The following is a 23580-nucleotide window of genomic DNA, read 5'->3' as shown; positions in this document are numbered from 1 at the left end:
GTTTGTTGCTTTTCATGTACATTTATAAGTTTATAGTACCAAATAAATATAGCCTTTCAAATAACAAACAAACTCTTACAAAAGGAAATTCTTCTTTCATAACTAGAACACCTCTCACAGGACTAAGTCTTTTGTTAGTAAGATAAATTCCAGAAATGGATTTCAGAATAAAGGCCTCAGTGTTTGTTTTTATTCTTGTGAAACCAATAAAGTGCTGACGAAGAGTGCTATAATATGCCACCATACTTTAGAAATAAGGCACACTTAAGAGTGTTCTTTATTGCCTACTGAGAGTCGGATATTGCTAACCTTAGCCACACTACCACAGAAGATGCTTTGCTTTGCATTAGCAAAAGCAGGGTGGTTGATCCATTTGAGCGCCACCTGAATATTACATACACACTTAAAAAATGTCAAGCCTTTAGGAACACTGGAGTGATTATCATTCTGTGACATTATGTTCCCATAGGTTTAAGTCTGAAATATATTGAATTTAAAGGAGGAAAAGGTATGGCTATCGTAGTGTATGTTTCCATTGTTCTTCATATCATTTATTTCCTAACAAATTGCAACCCATCTCAAAAAGCCTAACTATTTCAAGGGTTATTCTTGTGGATTAAAAAAAATGCAAAATTATTTTGATACATACTTGCCTCCTTGAATCTGGATGTCAAAATGTATGATACTACCCATTCAAACTACGGTAGAATTGCATTGCAATTCTGAGGACAGGAGAGGGAAATGAGATAGGGAAATACAAACTAATTTTCAAGCCCTGGTGAAACGACTAAGAATGTGAAGGAAATGCATGTTGCACAGATGACTGAAAACAGGAAATGGGTAGGGAATTTGTTGCTAAAATGCTCTGCTTAAGAGCTCTTAGGGCTTAAGAGCAAGATTCCCAACTCTGGCTGCAGAATCACCTGGGGAGCAGACCAGTTCTTGGGAGTGACTGGCATCTAAGCTAAGACCACAGAAAAGAACGGGTATATAGGACATAAAAATAGATTTATACCCCAGAGCCTTTCTCTATGCTTTTTAGAACACGTATACTGCATGTGCTCAACAATTATACCTTGCCTTGTTTTTGGGGGGATAGCGTGGGGTGAAGAGGTAGATTTTTTTAGAATCATTTACCCTGAGTAGGCATTCAGTAAATGCTTTGTTGCCAATCTGACTCCATTTCCAGCTGCAACTCCATGGAGTTGAGCTGAATGACATCTAAACCTGTAGGTAAGTGTGCATGTATACATAGCGCTTGTTGTGAATGAAAAGCAAAATTCTTTTAAAAATGTTAGCTTGGCTCTGATTAGAGATAAAAATAAAAACTACAGGTTTCTGCCAATGATACAAGTGGCTTTTTCTTACAAGGTACCCATTTACATTTTCGACAGCATTTGTCTTTCTTGAGAAAGTCCTTCACTCAAGGACCACATTGCAACCGTGGATCATTTATGTATAACTTGGTAGATGATAGACATTTGAAATTACTGTGACAGGTGTTTTCACATTGTTTCTGCTGATCTGAGAAAAAGCACATTGCCAGAAAAGAGTGTGGAGAACTCAAATTCCTCAGAATCAATTTGAAACAGTCTTTTGAAATAAGAACTGCTATAAAGAAGCATTTTGGAAAGGGGTGGGGGTGGGGAGAACAGTTCTTGAGATGAAAATACAGTTCAGTAAAACAAATTTATTTATTGATGGAGACTATATATACACTGTGCTTTAATTTATTCATATTATTATTGCCTTGAAATTGTTTTTTGTTACCATTCATATAATGGCCTCAGGAGGCCCAGAAGAGGGCCAATGAAAACAATTCCGTCGGTGTTACTAGTGAAATATTTCATTATACTTCAAGATAAGACATAAGAATATACTAAAGAGACAAAGGAATACCAAAAGCTGAAGACTAAAAAATACACAGAATGTCTTTTTTATACAATGGCCCATCAGTGCTAGCACTAATCTGTAAAACCAGTAGCAGTTATATTAAGTAATTTATGTGGGAATAAGAATTGTTTTTATATTACTTTTGCTGTGGACGATAACATTCTATAAGCTCGTCATATTTTTAATCTTGACTTAAGAAAAATACTGCTGTGGCAATTATTAAAATAAGAGTTCCATTTATCTTTGTGCAAGTAGCTTCTTCTCTTCCTCCTGTGTCCTCCTCCCTCACGTGCCCTCCCCTACCTGAACTCCATCCCTCCTCCCCCTTAGCCAAAGGCATTTGTGAAATATAGAAGCAGTTATGTCATGCTGTTATTTTGGGTATTCTTAATAAATGCTTACTGTATTTCAGAGGTGGTCTGAGGAGGTCAGCTAATGCAATTTCACTTTGATTACTTATTTGAATTTTGGATGCAAAGAACCCTGAACCAATTCCCTGAATCTGTCATAATCATAATTTAGTTATCTACAGCTGCTTCATTAGATTTAAGTCTCTTTCAAGAGGATATTGATTATTCCAGTTCTTTATTATATAATAACAATATTCATAAGATGCCCTGTTCTCCATCTTCATTTGCTTGACCCACTAATGGGTACTGGTTTCAAATTTTCTTTTCCAATCACAATGTCCCCTTTAAAGTTCTGTGATTATAGTGACACAGCAATATCAAGTAACTCCTTTAGCTACTTCAGGTGTTATACATTGGATTTCATAAATTCTTTCTGCCCCTTTCAATACATCAGTACACCTTTGCTGTTACCATTAGAAGTCTGTATCTTAAACTCAAATCTTAGCATGGCATTCCAGAGCTTAACATCCTTCAATGCTCCTATTATCTACCTTGCACTTTTCTTTTTTCTTTTTTTTTTTTTTGACAGTCTCGCTCTATCACCAGGCTGGAGTGCAGTGGCATGATCTTGGATCACTGCAACCTCCACCTCCCGGGTTCAAGCAGTCCTCCTGCCTCTGCCTCTTGAGTAGCTGGGACTACAGATGCAAGCCACCATGCCCAGCTAATTTTTGTATTTTTAGTAGAGATGGGGTTTCACCATGTTAGCCAGGATGGTCTCGATCTCTTGACCTCGTGATCTGCCCACCTTGGCCTCCCAAAGTGCTGGGATTACAGGAGTGAGCCACCACGCCCGGCCTGCATTTTTCTTTATAGAGATAGGTGGCATGAGAAAAGTCTTAAACCAAAATGAGAAACTTGTTCCAGCTAAATGAAATAACCAAATGGGAACATTAATGTTAACCCATACCAACTTAGGTAAGTAATTTTTTAAAATGTGGTTATATTTGACAGTTTGTATTATTGCCAAAAAGAAAAAAGAAACACATTCATCATGTATGAACTTCTCACTTAAATGATTCATTAATCTTTTTAAAGGAGTTTTTCTGAGAGCATCTAGAATATTCCAAGCACTGGTCTAAGCTGTGGAGATTAACAGTAAAAAGATAGACATTGTCTTAGCCCTTATGCTGCTTACACTCTGTTGGGGGGTACAGGCCAGTAAAGAGACAATTGCATCACTCTGTGACAGGGACTTTGGTTGGAGAGAACAGGGTTGTAAGGATCTAGAGAAAGGGCACCTGGAAAAAGAACTGCCAGAGAAATCTTCCTGAGGAAAGTGACATCCAAGCTGAGACTGAAGAGGAGAAATTAGCCGGGCTGATTGCGATAGTGATCTAGGCAGAGGAGCAAAGCCCAGTGTATTCAAGGCATTGAAAGCAGCTCTGGATGAATGAATGGGCCAGGCAGGGTGGAGTGGGGACAGATGAAGCTGGGGAGCAAGTAGGACCCCAGTCATGCAAGGTCACAATCAGGGGGAGGGGCAGTCTGGGGGAGCCAGAGAGGTTTTTGAAGTGTTGACTTGAGATGCCTATAGGTATCCAAGCAAGATTTACAATAGGCAGAGTCTGCATTGCCAATAAACAGAGCATTTGATTTTGTTTTTGGGTTTTTTGTTGGTTTGCTTGTTTTTGTTTTTGTTTTGTTTTTTTGAGATGGAGTCTTGTTCTGTTGCCCAGGCTGGAATGCAGTGGTGCGATCTTGGCTCACTGCCACCTCTGCCTCCTGGGTTCAAGTGATTCTCCTGCCTCAACCTCCTGAAGAGCTGGGACTACAGGCACCCGCGACTACGCCCAGGTAATTTTTATATTTTTAGTAGAGACAGGGTTTCACCATGTTGGCCAGGCTGGTCTTGAACTCCTGACCTCAGATGATCCACCCGCCTCAGCCTCCCAAAGTGCTGGGATTACAGGCATGAGCCACTGTGCCCAGCCAGCACTTGATTTTGAAATTTATAATTTAGTAGCTAAATTTAATTAAGAAGTAGCTCAATTTCTTGAGATTCCTTGGCTAGTTTATTAGAAATTTCTTTGACTTATCTCTTATTACTAATTTATAATTCACTTAGTTCTATATCTGTAGCTCCCTTTCTCAACAAATTTCAGAATTATGTGCTTAAAAATATTTTATTGATGAGTTAAGTAATTACTCATTTTTAATTTCTTTGTACTTTTTTCAACTATAAGTTGACATAATTTAAAATGTTGTGGACTGCCATAAGAAGTGCAAAATCGAGAATATAAAATAGATTGTAGCATTACATTAAAAGAGTGGATTCTGTGGAAGTTTAATTCCCCATGCTTGTCAAAAGTTGTTAAAACATTGCTAGCCTTTTTTGAATGTAAAATGTGGGCAGACATGTACTAATATATCAAAAAATGACACTTTGTCAAAGAAGGCGTTCATGGAAGAATGTTCTGAATAAAATGTTTTCTTTTAAAAAGAACCCGACCTGTTTAACATTCCAAAGCAAACACAAAAGAACACAAAATGCCTGAACTCACTGCCAGTCACAACAGTTAGTTTCATTTACCCTTTAATACTTTTTTTTATATTCCAAAAATTGTTCCCCAAAAGAATTATCAGTTTTATTTCATGATAACCCTGGCTTGAAGTAAAATAAAAGTAGCTCTGACCCTCCCCAAAATGGATTCTTTTCAGACTTACTAGCACTTCTAATAGTATGATGATGATATAGTTGGCTATGTCTACTGTTAGACTCAATGTAATTATATGTGAAGCAACAATTCCCTTATCTATTAGGAACACTTGCTGTGGTTAACTGCATTTCACTGTCTGACAGATGAAATGCAGAATTAAAACCTCAGACTAGTTTCTCAAAGTTTTCTTTTCCCTGCAGTCATTTAAAAATCTTTTAGCCTAGGGGAAGATAGTAGCTGGAAAAGAATGGGAAACCAGATGGCATTTAAAGGCCTTAGCAAGATTTACAAAGCAGATGTGCCTGTATTTTTACCTATTCTAGCTCCTCAAATGGGTCTTCTCTGCTATAATTGCTTTGCAATGGTTCCAAACCTTTGAACCTTCTGAGGATGTCCAGAGTTAAGATAATGTTTGATAGTTGAAATGTTAAACCGAAAATCAATAGATAATTGGCTTTACTACCTAATACTGTCTAATCTAAATAGGAGGAATATTTGTATGTGTTACTCATATTCTTTGCAGAAAACACACTGAAGCCTAGCTCTTAAGTGGGGATATCGTTCATTGGAAGAAACAGAAACAGATGGCAGTTGTGGTAATTGAGATACAGTGTAGCTTAAAGGCATCCTGGAATGCCACCTAATAATGGTAGTGTGAAAAGGAAAGAAATATTCTGCACAACTTACTTGATGTGTAAGCTGAGTCTGATTTTATAGCTTTATAGCCTGATCACAATTAAAATGTCCCAAGGGTTATTGGTGGTGTTGGGGGTAGAGATTGTGCAAAGTTTTGAGCTAATGTTAGAGAATGATGGGAACAAATCTCCCCAACTATAGAGGTTTGTTGGAGAATAGAAAGCCCTGGTTTTAATAAAATATTAGAGAATTCTGTATATATTAATATTTGTATAAAAGAACACTAAGATTGGGGGCAACAGGTTTTAATTACTAATAGTCAAGCCAAATGTGTTACCTTTACCTTTTCTTTAATTTACACTATTACTGCAAGGGAGAACTATTTTATTATTGTTTGTGGTGGTGGTGGAGGTGGGGGTTACAAGCATCTCACAATTGAGAATGCCTTCCTAGCCCTCTGAGATGGGAACTGAAGACAGTAAGGGGCAGCACTGTGGATTTAGGCTTTGAGTCTTGCCTCCGTAACTTACAAATTATACGTATGAATTACGTATTCCTTAGTCTCTCTAAGCCTCACTTCATTCATCTGTAAAATGGGCTGAATACAACTTTATTAAGCATTTAGTTCAGTGCCGAATACATATCATTACCTAATAAATGATAGCAATCATCATTAATAGACAAATGTGCACAGCTTAGACGTTTTTCCCACCAAGCACACTAAGGATTGTAGGACATTCATGGATATAGTTTTTTACTGCACCAGGAAACCCCATCCAAATGGATGCAGGAGTGTTTCAGAATATCCTCAGAATCTATAGACCAGGAAACATTGTTGTACATCACTACCCACTATTTAAACTGTTTGTTTTAAAAGTTAAAAGCAGAACTTTTGCTTGAAACCACCTTCTGGTCACATTTATTGGACTGACTCGTAAAAAATTTTATCACACTGATTGTTACACACTTATAAATCATTTGTTAAAAGCAGTGGTTTCTCCTAAATGTATTAAGGCCAAAATTAATTTCTTAAACTTACATCGCTTTAAAGTTTAAACAATCATATCCTTAGCTATGAACTATTATTTCCTGGAAGGTTAAAGTGTATATCCTATGTGCAAAGGAAATGTCAAGGACATATCAATATTTGATTTCACTACACATTAAATATGCCAGAGACCCTGCAGTCCTACCTAATGTAAACAGCTCACTAGGAGTCCACAATAGAAACCAACAAAAGATGCAAATGGATCCTGCTATATTTTAATATTAAAATTTTACAGCACTTTTTGAACTATTTTATAAATTAATTAATTTCAAAATGGATGAGGCAGTAACATTGAACTTTAGCTAATTATGTTTAAATTAAATATAAGCATTTAAAATAACCATTTTGATTAAATACAAGGTGCAGGCAGCTAATCATTAAAAGTGGAATTGGTAACTTGAGATTTATCATCCTGAAACCACTTGTACCACATTTCTAATGAGTTCTTTCCTCTACTTAAATGAAGGACTAAATTTATTTCCCCAACGTGGCAGCTAGTAAAAGATAACCCTTTCTCAGGTCATGGTTGTCAATCTGATGTTGAATCAGAGTAAAGAAATCTGTTTTGCTATACTCGCTTTGATCCAAAACAGTATTTACTATTTGCTAATCCATTTCCAACTGACAGTACTGTAGTTCTACAGACACCTAAGAAAAGCCCTAGTAACTGAAATAGCATTTACTACTGCAACAGAAAATAGTTATATTTTGTAAAGGAAATTGATCCTTTTTATAGAGGAGACTCCAAGGAATAAAATCTAAATAATTTTGTGATTAAATTTTTTTAAAAATTACATTACAACTTCAAGATTGAGGAAGAACACTCAAAAAAATTTTATAAATTATTGGTATATATACTCTATATTTATATTTGTAACAATATACATATATACATACATATATAAATTTGTATTTTTTTTAAAAAAATCATCAGCTAGTTTTTCTAGTGCAATGTAATTATCATTTAGCATAAACTCTGACACTTAATATTTGTAAAGTAAGTGAATAAATAAGTGATAAATTTTATAAAATGTCTTTTAAAGGGATCTCTCTGAAAATCATTTTTTGTTAGCTCTTACCTTCTACTTTAACCTTCTCCACTGAAAGAGCTGATAAAGCTGAAGTGTATCTACTCACAGCTTTGAAGAATGTGTGTTTTTCCCTTATCTGTTGCTTTCCTGTATTCTAGAATTAGTACAAATGTTAAGAATCTAAAAGAGAGCATAACCTCTGGTGACTGAAAGGGCAATTTAAAGGCAAGTTTGCATGTTTTGTTCCTTGAACTAAATACCTGCAATTACTGATTGTCACATTTTTCTTCTGTTGTAAAAACTGAACTAATTGAAGGTATTACCCTTAGGGGACAAGCTCTACAGTATAATGAATGTTGAGTGCCCTCTTGAGTTTAGCATTTTAATTATTTATAATTATAATGATTTCTGTTTATTTGAGAACTTTGGGAATAATTCTAGTTTATCAAATTGAGAAACAGAGTAGTTGAGGCTTTATTTTGTTATGTTTCATACCGAGGTCAGCAGGCTTATGGATATGCCAAGAAGTTCTCACAAGCAAAGGGGCCAGTTTTCTGGGCGTGACTGGTATGTGCCATGTCCTAAAATAGCTGGATGTGCTTTTTTCTACTCTCTCTCTGATTTCTCTAGAACGATGTGGGCAATATTGGGGTTGTGAGGTGAAGAGTTGACAAGAACTCAACTGGAAGAAATTGGAAATAATTTATGAATGTATGTTAATCAGAGAGGAGACACAATAGACTCAGTAGCTGGCTATTAGCCAAGTGTATAAATTTTTAAGACCTTTTTCTTTACTTGAAAGAGATTGTCTGTGTGTGTGTGTGTGTTTTGTACCCTAAATATATTTGCATATAATAGATCCAAGTAAAAGATGGGTTTCTAGGCCATTATGGACCAAAATAATCTTTTTGTCAACTGCAATTGGATATATATTAGTGAAATGATGTATTAGGGTCTTACAATCTGTTTAGATGTCATATACACTCTTAATAGTAGCCTGAAATAGTAATTAAATATTACTTTTAAAAAAGAGCTTGGCATTGCAGTCTGTTTCATTTTTCTCATCTTTCTTTTTTTTATCCCACTAATACGGCACTTTAGTTTTAGAGCCAAACATGTACTCTGCAGCTAGAGAATTAGAATTACTGGTAGCTTACATTCAACTTAGGAAGAAGCAGCAACTGCATAATATATCAAAATAGTAGCAAAGGTAAGAATGATTGATATAAATAATCATATAGCTATCAACAGGTCTGGATATACACAATACATAACATTTTAAAGGAGAATAACTTTAACCACTCTCACCTAAAATTCTCAGCAGCCAGATCGGAAACAAGGTTCTGCTATACAAATGTTATTTAAAAGTCCATGTGGGTAGCTCCCCATTTCCTAGCCCATCTCTGATCAAGGGAAATTAACAATTACATATTCCAGGGTTAAGCTCAAATGTGATTCCTGCTCTTCCCCTGCAAATTGTTCAATAAAGGACTGGAAGTACTATGAAAAAAGAAAGAGAGAAAGAAATGTTCTTATCATCCACAATATACTTCTCCTTCCAACAGCAAATCTAACCACAGCTGGGAAAAAGCAGCAAAAACAAACAAACAAAAAGACTAATTGGAAAATCACTTTGCCTCCGTGTCCACCCCCAGGTGCTAAAGCAAGGGATGAACCGAAAGGACAGCCAGTAGGTGAGGAGAGGCCATGGAATACCCGCCAACAAGATAATCATCGCTGGAATAATAGGGACCTGTCTGAATGTAGGTATGTGTGCCAAAGACTTCTACGTGCTCTCACAGTCCATTATCTGGCATTCCCTGCTTTCATCCGTGTTATATACCTGCCATCTCATCACTCACAGCCACTCGGAACCCCCTGGTGGCCCTCCAGCAGGAGGTCTTTCTCCTCTCTTGAGCTTCTAAAACACTGTACAAAATCACTTTAAACTGCTTCCTGCTTCAGTGTTGCCCATATAGAAACCTTCCCAGTCAATGAAATGGATTCTTTTTTAAAAATTTTTTTATTGATTTTCTTTTGTGTGTGTTGTTTTTTGTTTGTGTGTGTGTTTGTTTTTGTCAAGCTGCAGTTATCATGAAACTGATTCTTATTTCCTAAACACAGAGATCCTTTGTCTTTGCTGTTCCTATTATCTGAAATATCTTTCCCAACTACTCTTTGATAGTTTTAGGTCTGTTTACTCTTGAACGCCAAACAAAGTCAATGGTCACCCACATCACAACAGTCTTGTCGATTTCCTCATCCCCATTATTTCCTTTCTTCCAAACTTCTGTAGAACTTGTTGTATACCTCCTCTGACATTTGTTTGACAAGTTCTATCGTGCTTTTTATCCATATGTGCATATATCCTGTGTCCTTGCTATAACAGCTGTTTCTTTCTGGAAAAGACAGGATCTGTTGTGTTTTTGTATACCAGAATCCAAGAAGAGGGGAAACCAGCATGTCACCAGCTGCTGTGACGGAGTCAGGCAGCACAGGGAAGTGGCTCAGAGCATGGACTCTGGAACTAGACTGCCTGCGTATGAGATCCTGCTCGGCCAATAACTAGCTGGGTGATCTTGGCAAGGTTTTTTGTTAAAACTGTTATGCCTTAATATCTTTAAAATAGGGACAATAATACTATGCATCTCATTGAGTTGTTGTGATTAAATGAGTTGATTAGAACAGTATCTGACACACATTAAACACTCAAAAGTATTGCCTACTTACTACTGTGTCTACAGTAATATCCCATCTTAATTTTCTCCATAATGCTATAAAATATATGCATTGTTCCCATCCTCAAAACAGGAACACTGTGTCCCTGGATAAAAATACTAAAGGAAGCAGAATCAGAACTAAAGTTTCTGGTCTTAAACCCGAGGCTGTATCATTCTGAATATTGTCTCACACACATGTGCGCAGTGACCAGTTGCTATTGATAACAATAACATTTATTCCTCTCTAGCCACACACAGTGGCATGTGCCTGTAGTCCCAGCTGCTCAGGAGACTGAGGCAGGAGAATGGCTTGAGCCCAGGAGTTTAAGGCCGCAGTGAGCTATGATCGCATCACTGCACTTCAGTGTGGGTGACAAAGTGAGACCCTGTCTCAAGAAGAAAACAAATTATTCTTTTCTGTTCTTATAGTTTTAAACTAAAGTATGCTGAGATTTCACTGTTTTATATTAAAAAATAATCAGAAGATGAAATGTTTCCACTTAACTGTAAATACCTTTTTTTAGTGAGCTAATTCAAATTGGATGGAGTCATAACTACTTTTTTTTGGTCTGACTCAGAGGCTAAAATGCAACTCAACAAGTACTTTATGTTCTGAGGCACTGAAGGAAAAGGAGGGAGAAAAACCAAATGGTTATTCCTACCCTAGGGTATTTTAAATCTAGGTAACTCAGTAATGGAAACACAGCAGAAACATCGAACACAATTTAACCTCTCATTCCTAGGTTCACTGTGAGATTGGTCCTTTTACAGTCCCTCCCTCACCCTGTGTAATAGTGCAGGTTGGATACAGTATCATTGTCTATAAAAAAATAACATTTTAGGATTTGGTGGAATATGCCATTTAAAAGTAAGCTATACAATTTATATGAAGTAGTTTTAAAATTATTTTATTCTATTTGAAATTGTTTTGGAGAATTTACAAAGACCTTGGTTAAATGGAGCATGCCAGCCACTCTTGGAATCTCTTTATTGTCTAGAAAATCATTAAGTCTTGTTTTTGTCACTTGCAAAGTTCCTTGGCTGCTGCTATTTCTTTGTGCATCTGAAGTACTGAGCACTGTGCTGGGATGTGGCAGATAACTGATAAATCCTTAGATTATTGGTAAATATTTTACCACCCTACTGATGATACATTAAGTATACTGTGCCTCCCAGCCCAACACCAAAGTCCAGAGTAGCTTCATAGATTCTCACCAGACCTAAGGAAACTACCTTTAGGTGAAGATGACCAAGAGTAGGGATTAGAAGGATGAGGAGTTTTGAACACTTAACCTTATTCTAGGTATTTTTACTTCATTATTTTTATTTATTTATTTTTTTAATTTTTTTTAGAGATGGGGTCTTGCTGTGTTACCCAGGATGGTCTTGAACTCCTGTCCTCAAGGGATCCTCCCACGTCAGCCTCCCAAGTAGCTGGATTATAGGCAGGAGCCAGCGTGCCTGGCTTAGGTTTTTAACTTACATACATCATTTCATGTAATCCTCAAATAACTCTATGAAGTAGGCATTGTTGTCGCCATTTACCAACAAGGAAGCTAAAATCCAGAGAGTTTAACTAATATATTTAAAAATCACAGAGCTGGTGAGAAAGAATTTCTGGTGCAAGTGTAATCCAAAGACCAAACCAATGATGTAGCAGTCATGGGGGTGAAGTGAGCGCTAGGTTCAGCGTCCTGAAGCAGGTACTCTGACACTGACGTCAAGTTGCCTCAGGCATATTATAGAACTTCCTCATGCTTCAGTTTTCTCATCTCACATGACATTACTATGAAGATCAAGATATTTTATTTGTGAAATAGCTTTGAAATGATCAGAGGTGCTATAAATATTAATTATAGTTGTGAGTTTGGTAAATATAAACATTGAAACAAAACATCCCCAAAGGATTTGAAAACCCTGGCAGGCAATGGAGAAGAAGTGGAAGTAATAAAATGAAACAAAGACCAAAGATGTAGAAACCCCATGCTCATGCAGGGATTCTGGGAGCAAATCTAGACAAGATTGCCCCTAGTGACCTAGCGCTGATGCTGACCCAATGCTGTGCATTTCTCAGTTACTAAGTGGCAGTTACCCTTATACGTTAGATCATGTTTTAATATGTAGGTATAATGGCCATAATCACTAAACCAAGGACTGGACATAGGACAAAACATTAAACATCAGAACTGTTGCATATGGAGCCCTGTACCTTGTATAAGGAACGGTTGTATGGCAAGCTCTTCATTTGGAGCATTAAGAATAATACTATCCATGCATACATCATTTTAAAAGTACATCCCAGCATCCCTGAAACACCCCAGGAACCTCAATGGGATACAGCCTGGTGCTTCTTGGAACAATCTCTTTAACAGTTTTTCAGAGGAACTAATGGCACTTCAAGTTATGGCTGCTGACTGGTTTTGACCTTGTAGATGCTGAAGGGAAGTAAATGTATTTGATGAGTTATTAAGCACATGCTTCAGTTATTATGATAGTAAAAACAGCTCAGTCTTATAAAACTGTGAGGTGCTTTCTGTTTCTTAGCACTTAATTGCATTCCTACTGAGTTTAGATAATGTCATTAATCTCAGCATGTGACATAGTGTATTTATTTAGATTTAAGAAAATTACCCAAATTTCTTTCTATTCTTTTGTTTACAGTTATATAAGTTTATTTCAGAATTACTTACTCGATTTTTTAATAATTGTATTTTAACCCAAATGAGAACAGGCAACTTAACCGATACTTTAGACGATATTTTAGAAGTCAAAAAGAAGTTAAGAAACCAGTTTTAGATGTCCTTTGTCAAAGCCTGCCTAGAGGAGGCCTCTGCTTCCAAGATATACTGCTGAGATGGAGAATCTATGATCAATTGCTCAATTTCATCTGGCCAATTTCAACTGTCAAGTATTTCTAAAAATATAGGCCTGTGACAATAACACATTGGACTTTGTTCATAGCCTCCTTAGTATTTGCAGTTTATCATTATTGTTAATTATTAAGCATTCTGATGGCAGAATGGGTTGCAAGAGTAATAATCACAATCACACAGCAACAAATGGCTAATTTGGGGGTATAGTCCTCAGTTTCAAAGGTATTTTGTAAACTGTAAGTCACTATACAAATATTATTTATAGGAATAATTTTTATAATACCAAATTATGTTTTTCTGCAAGATAGTGAAACATTATAGAGAAAAAAATCCTACATATTTTACTTTAAAAGTATTCATGAGCGTGTGTTCTTTGACATATAACAGGATGTCTGTGAGAAGACTCATGAGAATTATAATATCTGCTCTTAATAAAGTACTTGCTGTATGTCAGACCCTTTAAAATGGATCATTCTTAGTCTTCAGAACATTACTTCAAGGAGATTTTGTTATCTTCTTATACAGCTGAGAAAACTGCAGCTAAGATAGGTTCATAAGTAGATTAGTAAACTAATAAATGGTAGAACTACAGTTCAAACCCAGATCTTTTAGACCCCTCTGCCCATCCTCTTTAACTATAAGAGAGGCTAGGAGGTAAGGAGTGAAAAAGAAAAACTCTCAAATAGAAACAATGATTGACAGATTAATTAATTAATTAGTTAAGTAATAGTAGCTACCATTTATTAACAGGCCAGGTACTGGGTTAGGTGCCTTAGAGACCTTAAGTTCATTATCCTAGTAAACAGCTCAAAAGAGTTCATTCATCTCAGATTTTTCAAATAAATTAGAAATTAATATTCTCATTCGCCTTATGAGATGTTTAACGTTCGAAGACATTGAGTAACTGACACAAAATGGCGCACCTAGTGAAGAGCAGATCTAAGTTACCAATTCAGGTCTTGTCAAGTTCTAAAAATCCATATTCTTTCTATTAAATAATATTATATGCTAAAACATATGTCTTATTTATACAATAAAGACTCTAGACTACGGCGTACTTACCTTTTTTTCTTTTAACTTATTCTTGGGATGATTTCAGTTTTATTTAAAACTTACCGAGCTTTATGATATTAAGGTACTTTCAGATAGTTAGTATTAGTTTGATGAATATGGACTAGTTTGTGTTTATTCTAATGCTGCCCATGATTTCCGAGTCAGATTTTTACATTATAAATCTCATGTGCTCAATTTGTATTTCATAGTCTACAATTTCACTAAGAACTTTAAAAATGAAAGAGAATTTATTAAACTCAGGAAAACTGCCTCATATATGTAAATTGCTGCTCTGAAATACCACAAGTCACAAATACAACTGAATAGCTTTCATCCTAATCATATAAGAAGCCTAGAACAGCATTTTGCATTCATTCATTAAACAAGTGTCCACTGATGGCCAACTATTTTTATAGCGTTGTGCTGGGGACATTGGCCGATAATAATTCAAAACCCCCTCGCCCTCAATGAACTTTACAAATTAATTAAGGAGAAAAGGCAGGGTAACCATTAAGTAACAAAAGCCAAAGTTACATAATATTGCAACTGTGAAATAAATCATGCTTAAAAAAAAGAGTGCTCCAACTTCATGGCAGGAGGTGCTGACTATGGGTTGAAGTGGTCAGAAGGACTCCAGAAAGGAAGGTAACTGGATCAGCAGAGAGGATGGACAGCACTGGTCAGGCAGGTGCATGTGGTGCAGGTGGCCAGGAAGCAAATTCATTTATTGTTCTGAAGGTTTGTGCAAGGGAACTGGAGAAGACTGGAAAAGGAGGTGAGGCCAGACAGCCAAAGGCTTTGATTTTAGCTAAAGACTCTGGCCTGTGGCCTCCAAGTGATAGGGAGTCATTGTACACTTTTGAGCAGGGGAATGACATCATTAAAGTAGTCCTTTAAAAAAGATTAATCTGGCAGGATGAGGCAGGATGGATTGGTGGAAAAAGAACAGGAGCAAAGAAACTACTGCAATAATTCAGGTGTAAGGTGATGAGGTTCTGGGCAGAAGTGACAATAGGAAAAGAAGGAAAGAAATAAATGTAAGAGATAGTTCAAAGGAAGACATGACAGAAGGTGATGACTAGATGTGGGAGGAGAACAGACAAAATACACTAATTTTAAATCCTATTTGGAAACTTTTATAGTTTATAAAGTGTATAGAGTTCATGAGACATATATAATATCCCTGGCCTGAGATGCCATTGGATCCGAGGAAGATGTTGCTTTTACTCGACGTAGCACTTATTTTGCAAAATCTAAAGGAAACTGCTCTATTTTAAGAGATAATAAATTCTATTATAAAAACTACTGAGAGAATAATTTTATCTTTATGTCACAATAATAATAATAACTGCAGATACAGAGTGACAGCGCAATTAGATGAAAATTCAGCTAAACAATGATGTTTCATTTACCTCCAAAATTCTATTTTATTAATTTAGCTGTTGTTATATTTTCTACCAAATTGGCTTTTTTAAAGTGTGAACTGATTAAGTCTAGATTTGATTATTTTCACAAATATGTTAATATGATTTTCCAGTAACTTGGGGATTTTTGTGTCTTCATTTTAGGAATAATTCCACTGTCTTCAAAATATATTTGTGTAATAATTACGTTACTTTCCAAGTGAAAAATGCAGCCATAGAGAAAGTGATTTTATGATTTATCCAAAGTAGTGTGAGAGGTCAAGAATCTCTTCCTATGGGTCCAGTGGACTGTATATTAATAGATTAAAAAAAAGATTAGAAAACAAGTAATATCATTTTTGATTGCTTATACTTAGTGAAAATATTGAGTGCCAGGCAAATGCAACCTTCTTCCCTAACACACACACACACACACACCATTGCATTATATATATATATATATATATATATATATATATATATATATATATATATAAAACTCAGGAAGCAAGTGTCGTTTTAGAATTACTTAGATGCTGTTTTTAATGCATCAGGTAAAACGTATCGTGGCTTCTAATATTAATTCATTCTCCACTTAGCATTGTTAAAAATATTTATGATCTAGTATAGAGCAAAACGTATTGTTATCCATTTTCCCCAGCTTTGATATAAAAGCATTCTTCAGTTGTTTCCTAAGGAGGAATGTTGTCAAAGTTTGATGGTAATTTATGTTGTCAGTCCATTAAGTTGATTTTATGGCAGCCAACACAACTATTGTCCATTTATGAGAAACCCGAGGACCACTCTAGGTCTCCACAAAGGCCGTTTGATACCTGCCCTCTCATATCGCTGACCTTGAGGGGAGTTGAGTTTGGTAATTTATGGCAAATACCATCTAGGAAGACCCATTTGCAAGATTCACTGTCATTTAGTGCTAAATGATCATTGCTGAGTCCAGAGACAATCTGAGCTCCTGACAGAGCAATCCCATAAAAAATATTGCCTACCCACCCAGGTGTCCTTTCCAATTATCTGGAGTAGAAATTAATACTTTTAAAAGCTGCTAGTTTTTGAAAGGTTATTACAATTTATTCCAGTGGTTTCTTTTGCACATTATGATGAATTAGTTTATTACACCATTATTTTCCATGTCAGCTTTTTAGAAGATTGAACCATAATGTTGAAACATTAGTGTGAATGGCAAACATACTATTTTATAGCTGAGTAATATATTTCTTTGAGAAAAATGTGCTCAGTTTTTAATGACAGGTAATTTTATGTTTATGTTCCCTAATGCTGTTGTCAGATATTATTTATTTCTTTTTGGTAAGAACTAGAGAACTTTCTTTTAAAATGTTAATGGTGCATTAGACAGATTTTAGAGTCATAGTAAGAATATATTACTGAAAAATAGAAAATATAAATTGTAAGTGTTTTTCCCTGAAAGCTAATATTTTCTAAGGTTTTCTTGACACCGATTTAATATATAGTTACTTCCAGGGAGAATCATACTTCTGTCTCAATATTTTCTCTAAATGTAGTTGGGGGAGGGGGAATTTCTAATTCATTTTTCTGAGATCTCAAGTTTTTCTTTAATGAAACTTCTTTATCTTTAATGACTGGCTTCATATGTCATTTGGAAGTACTTTGTAAAATAATATGAATTAGCACTTCGATAGAGATTTTTTTTTAGTCGTTCTCCATTCAGTGTCTACTAGGATACTGAGAAAGTATTAGTAATTTCCTGTTTAACCAGGTATTAAAAATAATCATGGTGTCAACAAAGATTGATAAGAAGTATTCTAAAGAGTACCCTGTATACTATCTTCATTCATACAGCAAATGCACGCCTATTGCATGCCAGGCATCATACGACTATGTGGAGTTGAGACACATCCATAACAACATTCTAGAAATGCAATCTTTTTATTCCTGTCACAATTATTTTTATTCCTACAGTTTTTTAAAATGTAATGCAGCTTTACAAAATTCTGAATCTTGTGTAAACTGAGCATGTAAACAAATGCAGTAACACTTTAGAAGTTTTACATTTGCTACCTCCAATACAACAAGTACTTGCCAAAGGAAATACTGATTTTTGTTTTCTCATCAAACACATTTGTTTCTTTAGCAAATGTTTGCAATACTGAAGTATTTGTTTTATTGATATATGACTGGAACAAATGTTAGTTTTAGCAGAATTAAGATTCAAGGCATTTCACAAATTTTTCCCATTGTGCCAGAAAATTTTTTGATAATTTCTTAGGCTTAAAAGAGTTCCAAGGTTTCTTTTCAAATTTATATTGAAATCTAACATATACACAGAAAAATGTATACATTGTAAGTGTATAGCTCACTGGATTTTCACAAGGTGAGCCCACCTGTGTAACTAGCACTTGGATCAAAAAACAGAAATCACCAGCATCCAACAAACACTTCTGTGTCCCCTTCCAGTTGTCACCTCCCAGCCCTTATAACCATTCTCCTGACTCATGACACTGTAGATTAGATTTTCCTGTTTTTATGAATACAATATAAACATAGACATAACTTGTGCTTGGTATAATGTTTTTGACATTTATTTTCTTGGCTGTTTGTAGTTACACTTTGTTCTCATTGTTGCACAGTACATTCCATTGTTTAAATATATTTTACTTACCCAGCCTACTATTGATGATCACTGCTTTGATTCTAGTTTGGGGTTGCAAAAAAAATGCTACTATGAGCATTATTATACATGGCTTTTGGCAAAATATGAAAGCACCTCTGTTGGGTCTATTCCAGGGAGTGGAATGGCTGGGCCACAGAATAAATAGAAGTTCAGCTTTCATAGATATGGCCAACCAGTTTTCATGAGTTACTGGTAGTCTCACAGTTACTAGTTATGTTCCTTTGGACTTCAGGATTAGACATAACTGGGAAGAATTGGGTAAATAATTTCTAGGTTTCTCTCAGGCCTAAAATTCTGTAATTCAGTACTTGTTTACAGTGGAGAGCATTGGCATAGATTTCAACAAAAGGCAGGTAATGAGAATCTGCTATTTGGTTTTCTACTATATTTCTCTATTTGCATTTGCATCTGGATTTGACTGTTAATAAACCTGTGAAGTCACATTTTATGATAAATAAATGAAATTACAGCATTGAATGCAGAAAAGCTGAAAAGATTTTTGGTTTGCCCAATTATATGCTTCCCTGTAATACAGAACATCTTTTGCCAGGCTGACGGTAATAACTAGCTAAATGCAATGCCTTCTCTTCAGGATTCCTGGTTATTCTCACTGGAGCAGAGCAGGAATTGTGTGTATGCATGGTATTTTGCAAAGAACAAGTCCTCAATACATTTTAGTTGAACATATTTATCCATTTTGTCAAATGGTTTTTTATGAGCTTTGGGGATTGCATAGAATCCTAGCTCTGCCAACTGACTTTTGTCAAATGCTTCATCTCCCTTAGCCTCATTTTCTTCATCTGCTATGTGGAAAAAATAATAGTCCCTGCCTCCCAGATCACTGTGAGAACAAAATGACATAACACACATGAAGCACTTCACACATGTTAATAATAATAAATAAAGTCTACCCGTGATAAATACTCAGTAACTATTGAGTGGTGTTATAGATGTTTTTCAATTTTAAGATGAGTATTCTTCCAACCTCCGCCTAAGATACTAAAGATTTTTCTGCTCATAATTTATGCATAGACAGACATATTATATAATAAACTAGAATCTGACAATTAGATTTTATTCTTTCTTTCATTGATATTTCCACAAATATTTATTGAGTACCTTCTACATGCTATGCACTATGTAAGACACAGGGATTCCACCAGAAGTAGTTCAGACACTGTCCACAGGCATGCAAAGCTGTCGAGGCTTGCAAGTCCACAGACAGTTACAGTGCCATGGGACCAGGCATGAAGGGAGGATCCAGACACAATGAGTTTGCACAGGGGAGGCACTGCTTCACTTCGGGAAGGTTTCCTGAAAGAAGTGACAGCTCTATTGACAGCTGATGGATGCAAAGGAGTTAATCAGGTTAGGAAGGAGTAAGGGATGTACAGAAACAAGAATGCAATAGGCAGAAGAGGCAGCATTAGAGAACAGGAAGATTTCAAGAAAGCCTGAAGCTTAGAAGCCTAGGTATGGGAGGTGAGAGGGGAAGGAAAAGTGTCAGAAAGGAAGGGGTAATGCTAAAAAAGCAAGCATTAAGGTTTTATAGACCGGACTCTTGGACTTTGGATTTTATCTTGAGGGTAATTAGAAGCCACCGATGGTTTCATTACTTTTTAGTTTGTAAATTAAAGTATGATTGGCAAATAAAAATTTTATATATTTGTGGTCTGTGTAATATTTTGATATATGTATACATTGTGAAATGATTAAATCAAGCTAATTAACTTATCATCTCACATACTTATCATTTATTGTTATAAGAACATTTAAGGTCTACTTTCTTAGCAATTTTTGAGTGTACAGTACACTATAATTAACCATAGTCACCACACTGTGCAATAAATCTCCCAAACTTATTTCTCCTATCTAACTGAAACTTTGTACCATTTAACCAACATCTTTCCATCCCCCTGCAACTCCCAGCCCCTGGCAACAATGATTATACTCTCAGATAAGCCATTAAATGGATTTAAATGTGAATGTCTTAATCAGATTTGTCTATTAGGAACAAAGTAAAGAATGAATTGGATGGGAATGAGACAGGAGGCAGGAAGACCAGTTAAGAGGCTGGGGCAGTACACAGAGTAGAAGGTTACACTGGTCTGAATTCAGGTCTCAGCAGTGGGAACAGGGAGAAAAGGATGGGTAGAAAGTAGAAAGTATCACACTCAGAAATCTAGGATGGTACCTGTAATTCCATCCTGGACAATGGGGTGGATAGTCATGGAAGAAAAAGATGCAGAAGGAAGAGAAGGTGAGGGGTGGAAGACAGTGCATTTCACTGGGCATGTTAAGGTTGAAGTGCCTGTTATTATCTAATTGTAGAAGACATGTAAGTGTTGAATAAATAGCGTTGAGTTCAGGTGAGAAACCTTTTATGAAGATGTAAATAACATAGTAATTACAGCATCCCTGGACACAGGACAGGTTGCTTAAGCAGAGCTTGGAGTGAGAGGAGAAAGGCCTAGAACAGAGTCCTGAGGAAAAGCTGTATTTAAGATAATAAGTGGAAGAAGAGAAACCTCAAAGAACACTGAGAAGGAATAGCTACAGAGATGGTAGGGAAATGTGAAGAGGGGGTTATCATGATGACCACTGAGATGAAATGTTTCTAGAAGAAGGGAATGAATGGTCAATAGTGCCAGATGCTGCCAAGATGTGAAATAAGCTGGATATCGAGAAGTGTAACACCAGATTTGTCAAAAAGGAGATCTGTGGCAACTCTGCTTAGAAGAGGCTGGCTTTGAGCAAACCAGGGTACAAATAATAAGTGGAACCACAACTAAAAGTTGATGAAATTCCAGGTAAATGTGATTCCTCAATAGCACACTACATAACTATATATTTAAGAGAGTTACACTATCCATTGTCTGTTAAATGCATATTTTTAAACTTAAGCACAACTACAAAATACATACCAGTTTTGATCACAACAGGTTTTCTATCACTGTTTTGACATTTACCTTTGAATCATGCAAACTTTCTTTAGAAGAATATGAATTTTATGCCCTAATCCAATTGTTAGAAATTTGCCTCATGGTGAACTTCAGCTGAGGATTCTGAAGAACCAGGAATGGGATGAGGGAGAAAATCCTCTTTGGAGAAATTCCTTTTGGAGATTTTTTGTTAATTTGGGAAAGAATAGGATGTGGAAGCTTAGTGTAGAGGGATTCCACATGGAAGGAAAGGTCCTGTCCTTGCGTGTACAGAGTCAAACTCAGAGAATAGACTCCTTGGAAGAAAAGTCGGTGATTCATTATTGTGAGTTAAGAGAAGACATGCTATAAATCACAAGCAGGAGAAACACGGTTCTGCTTTCTCTGCCCTGTTCCACTGTTGAAAATTAATTTTCCTCAGGATTTGTTTTTTTCCTGGTGGCTGTTATTTACAGTATGGTCCACCCAGACTAGCTTATTCATTTCTACAGGCAGTTCCTGTTGGTGCACTAAGGTAGAAGCCTAGCAAATTAGTTTAGGGGGTTGTAGGAACTGTATGTGAAAGCACTGCTTCCATTTCAATCTATAAATATAGGGTGTGTTTATTACCACATTTCACACCAAGCCCAAGCCAGGTCAGTACGTGACGTTTGTGTTTAGAAGAAATTCGAAGGGATAGTGTTTGGGTAATTTTCCATTAAAAAATATATATTATGTCACTTAGGTGTATGATATAATGGGTTCCTTCTTGAACTCTGCATCTTCACAGAGTGGTTTTGTTGCTTCAAGGGTAGATGAGGTCGACACTCTAATTATATCTGTTTTATAGAAAGGTAAAGTCAGAATCTGAGAAATTAAGTCATTTGCCTAAGTACACATCTGGTAAGTAACAAGACCTGGGTTCAAAACCAGGTTTTTTTCACAGCAGCCTGGTGGAACTAAAGAGTAGCGTGCTTGTCTTTTTTTCTTTTTTTCTCTTTTTTCCAAGTTTTGAATAGAATCCATTGGCTTGATTAACAGAAGACTAATATTTTTGTTTTCTAATTCTAGCACGGACTTCACTTTACTCTCTATTCTTTTTCTTCTTTCTTCTTTATATTTATTTGTGTCCTATTATTTATATCTCTACAGGCCACTTAAAACTGGCATGGGGATGAGTAAGAGGACACTTTATTAAGTCACAAGATAATACAGTCATTAACAAAATTTGTATCATAATAAAATACAATCTATAAGAAGTAGAGTTAAACACATTAGCATTAAGCACGAGAGATATTGTTCTACAAGATAATTAGCATAAATTTGTTCAACAAATACGTCTCGAGCACCTCCTACTCTTAGGGTGCCTCTCCGTGCTGGGTCAATGGCAGTGCACAGAATGCATGGCCTGCCCTCCCAGAGCGGACATTCCAGCTGGGGGTGGGGTGGTGGAGGGGAGGCAGGCAGTGAATGCATATGTAACCAGCACAATCGGGAAAGATAAGGCAAAGTCAAATGGATAGAAGATGCCCAGAGGATGGGAGGAGAGAGGCTGCCTTCTTATGTATGGCAGTCAGGGAAGACTTATCAGTGAGATGACATTTGACAAAGGCCACAGGAAGCAAACCCTACCCACATCTGCATGAAGCACATCCCAGGAAGGGGCAACATGACCAGAAAATGCCAGAGGCAGGAACTTGCTACATGTTTATGTGCCCGTCCTCCTCCCTTCCCCCAAGCAAAGTAAGCAGATGAAGTGGGTGACGGGAAGGGAGAATGGCAAGAGACTAAATAAGATGAGATGGGGTGCAGTAGTCTGACTTGTACGGGCTGGTACAAGCCCCTCAAGGATTTATTCAAATATGCCACAGTTACAATGAATATTGTTTTGATACATCTAATGTAAGCCTTTTTTTAAAACTGATTTCAAAAACAGTAGACATAGGGACTTGCCATGTTGCCCAGGTTGGTTTCAAGGCCCTGGGCTAAAGCAACTTGCCTGCCTCAGCCTTCCAAAGTGCTGGGATTACAGGGGTGAGCCACCACACTCAGTCTCAATCCAAGTTTTACCACCTTGCTTCTCTTTTGGGTTCCTTTTTCAGCTCTGAATAATGCCAGCTGGAATATTGAGCAGGATCAGAAAATAAGCATGCTTTCACTCACCTCGCCTTCCTACTGAGGCAGGCAGCAATAATTGATCACAGATTTCTCTAGTCACACCGCAAAAAGTCAGAGCTGGCCAAGAAATGAACCATTCCAGA

General features: G+C 36.4%; 1 protein-coding gene across 1 annotated transcript in view; it reads left to right on the top strand.

The window, feature by feature from the left end:
* The first annotated feature begins 3827 nt into the window (after positions 1-3827).
* The window catches only part of HS3ST5 (heparan sulfate-glucosamine 3-sulfotransferase 5), a 119581-nt gene continuing 99828 nt past the window's right edge, over positions 3828-23580 (top strand). The window contains exons 1-2 of the mRNA XM_054491172.2: positions 3828-4100; positions 9334-9445. The gene's annotated coding sequence lies outside the window, so the exon portion shown is untranslated. The remainder of the gene's footprint in view (positions 4101-9333; positions 9446-23580) is intronic.

This window comes from Pongo pygmaeus, chromosome 5, assembly GCF_028885625.2.
Source record: "Pongo pygmaeus isolate AG05252 chromosome 5, NHGRI_mPonPyg2-v2.0_pri, whole genome shotgun sequence".
NCBI classification, from domain to species: domain Eukaryota; kingdom Metazoa; phylum Chordata; class Mammalia; order Primates; family Hominidae; genus Pongo; species Pongo pygmaeus.
Note: the sequence above shows the minus strand (reverse complement) of the source record. Positions and strands in the feature narration are given on the sequence as shown.